This window comes from Marmota marmota, unplaced genomic scaffold (genome assembly GCF_001458135.2).
Source record: "Marmota marmota marmota unplaced genomic scaffold, marMar, whole genome shotgun sequence".
In the NCBI taxonomy this organism is placed as follows: Eukaryota; Metazoa; Chordata; class Mammalia; order Rodentia; family Sciuridae; genus Marmota; species Marmota marmota.
Genome location: NW_026000206.1, coordinates 11,542,786 through 11,545,855, shown reverse-complemented (window position 1 = coordinate 11,545,855; position 3,070 = coordinate 11,542,786).

Here is a 3,070-nt window from a genome sequence, read left to right as displayed (position 1 = left end):
GTAAACAGAAGGGAGGGCAGGGGAGTAGAGGGAGGGGAGCGGGTGGTGGATGAGGGAGGGGCCAGCCACTGAAGCAGAGAAAGCCACATTGCCACATGTATGAGTGTGTCAAAAGGAGCCCCACTCGGGGGAACGATGACACACTGACCAGACGTGTTAAAAATCCAGTGGAAGAAAGAAGAGCATACCCAATCTTACAGAGTTCTTTATATTACACTTTTATTTATTATTTCTATTTCTCTGCATTTGTGCCTGATTTTTAACTGAACATGAGATACAACATATTTCAGTAAATCCAGATAATGAGCACCAAAATAATACCTACAGCTAACATCTTAATTTACAGATTAAATGCTTTCCCCCTAAGTTATAGAACAAGCCAGGGGGTCTGCTTCTGCCACTTCTAAGCTACCTTTGGTACTGGAGTTTCCATCCAGGGCAAGGATGTAAGAAAGAGAAATAAAGCCCTTCCATATTGGAAATGAAATAAAACTGACTTTACAGCATATAGGGTGATGACTATTGAAAAGTCAAGGAATTCACAAATAAAATCTAGTAGAACTAATAGAACATTGCAGGATGTAGGATCAATACACAAAACCCATATATCTTGTCAGTATTACCAGGTCATTAAAATGAATTTAATAAAACAATTCCATTTGTAATAGCATTAAAAGCAATAAAATGCTTATAGGAATAAGTTTAATAAAAAGACGGGCAGTACTTATACTGTGAAAACCGTAAAATATGCTGAAGTGAATTGGAGGTCTCAGTAAGTAGAGAGACATCCGTGTCCTGGTGGGAGGACTGAGAGGTGTCAATAAGGCCGCGGTCCCACCCGTGACCTGTGGATGAGGAGGCTCTGCCAAGATCCTGCTGTTTTGTTTTTCTTTTGTGATTTGCAGAAATTGAACAAGTTCTTTTCTATGAAAATCAGTATAGAAATGCGAGAGACCCAAACCACACACCCCTAAAGAAAAGTAGTCAAACTGCACTGTATCAAAATTAAAAACTTCTGAAGATTATATCCTCAGGAAAACGAAGTGACAACTCATGAAATGGGAGGGAATTTCTAAGTTATACCTCTGATAAAAGATCTACAACCCAATAATAAGAAAGAAATAGGGGCCGGGGTTGTAGCCCAGTGGTAGAGCGCTTGCCTCGCGAATGCTGGGAGGCACTGGGTTCGATCCTCAGCACCACATAAAAATTTTAAAAAAAAATGTATTGTGTCCGTCTACAACTAAAAAAAAATATTTTTTAAAGAAGGAATAGATACACAATTTAAAAATTGGCTCATAATTGAAATAAATAATTTCCAAACCACACAAAGAAACAGCTAATAAGCAATTAAAAGTTGCTCAACGACATGCGTCATTATGCAAGTGCAAACGCGAACCTGGATGAGACAGCACTCCGTCCCTTCCAGAGTGGCTACAAAGGAAGAGCCGTCAGGGCCAGCACTGGGAGGGTGGGGGGGAAGCAGAGCCTGAGCTCTTGCTGCTGGCCATGAACTGCCCCCGCTGCTTTGGAAACAGTTTGGCATTTGTGACCAGCAACGCCGATAGAGCACAAACACACAGCTTGGCAGAGCACCACATGGCAGAGCAGGGCAGCCTGGATGGCAGGAGTGAAGGAGAGGAGGGCAGGACACGTTCCCAGGAGCCTGAGAGACCCACTGAGGGGAGAAGCAGGAGTAGCACCTGACCGAATCCCTGGTGCCCCCAGAATCCCTGGCACACACAGGTGTCTAGCAAGCCCAGGTGGAAATGCTGCATGAGAGGGGAACACCTGAATGGTGGCCTGCGGACATGCTGCCGTACTCCCTCCAGGGTGAGTTCACGAGCAGGGAGGCTGCTGAGTCCCGGAAGCTGGCGGAGCTGGCACATGAATGTTGGTGTGCAGAGCTTAAGCGTTGCCGTTCTCTGACACAGGTCTTAATCTCTCGCACTGAATGGGGAACTGTTAAACAAAGGTGGTTAAATAGCACTTGAGCTGCCCAGGGTTAGGTACACACTTTATTCAGAATGGAAACGGCTTAGTCTCCTGGCTTCTTGTTTGAGGAAGCTTAGCATGTGCTTTTGCAAAAATGAAAACTACTACCGTGGTTAAAACGTCAAATCTGTTTGATCAATTCTATTTTATCTAGAAGCAAATGTATAAATATAATCATCACTTTATTCTTGGATGAGTATTTTATCAGGATTCTGTTTGCACAGATGTTCTGGTGCCAGAAGCCTTCGCAGCAGGGAAGAGCGTGTGTGCACCTTCCTCAGTCACCATGTTACACAGCCCCAAGGCAGGGCCCCCAAGGCAGGACCTGGCCTCAGGATGCAGGTGAGCCTGTCAGGGCATCGTCACTGTGCCATCTGTCCCTGCATGTCCAAAACACGAAGCACCGCTCTCTGATACATACACAGGCACAGCAATGTGCCTCCTGTCTCATTTCAAAAAAAGACAGGATTCAGATCCTCCAAATGCATGAGCCTAAGGGCTAGGTGGCCAGAGAAGGTACTTTATCATAGAAAGAAATAATTTCATGGGTGAGTTGTGACTGCCATTATGTGTCCAGCAGCATCTGGGGGATTCTGCAAGCAGGATCAAGGCTTAGTATGTCTTCCTGCGCAGCTGCACATGCGTGACTAGTCGATCATCCCTGTAAGGTGGCTTTTTATTCCACCCCTGTCTGTCACCTGCACAGGTCTCAGCTGCAGATGGGCATCCATAAAACTCACCCCTCTGCCTCTAGGCTGCTGTATCTCCCTCAGTCCTCACTTTGTACTGATTTAATGAACTTGACTGAAACCATGATGTGATGCATCCTGTCTTCAGAGGGTCACCATGAAGATGGGCCCTCGGCTTTCTCAGCAGCAACCTGAAGGTGTGCAGAGGTGGTTAATGCAGGGGTGGCTCCCCAGCTCTGGTCAGCTGGGGTACCTCTAAGGTTCACACTGAAGCTTCTCACCACATGGAGGGGAAGACCATCTGGCTGCTGCACCCCGTAGCAAGCTGGACCCTGAGAGTAGGAGGGAGGCATCCCCTGCCCAGTCACCGTCAGAGACCTGGCCAG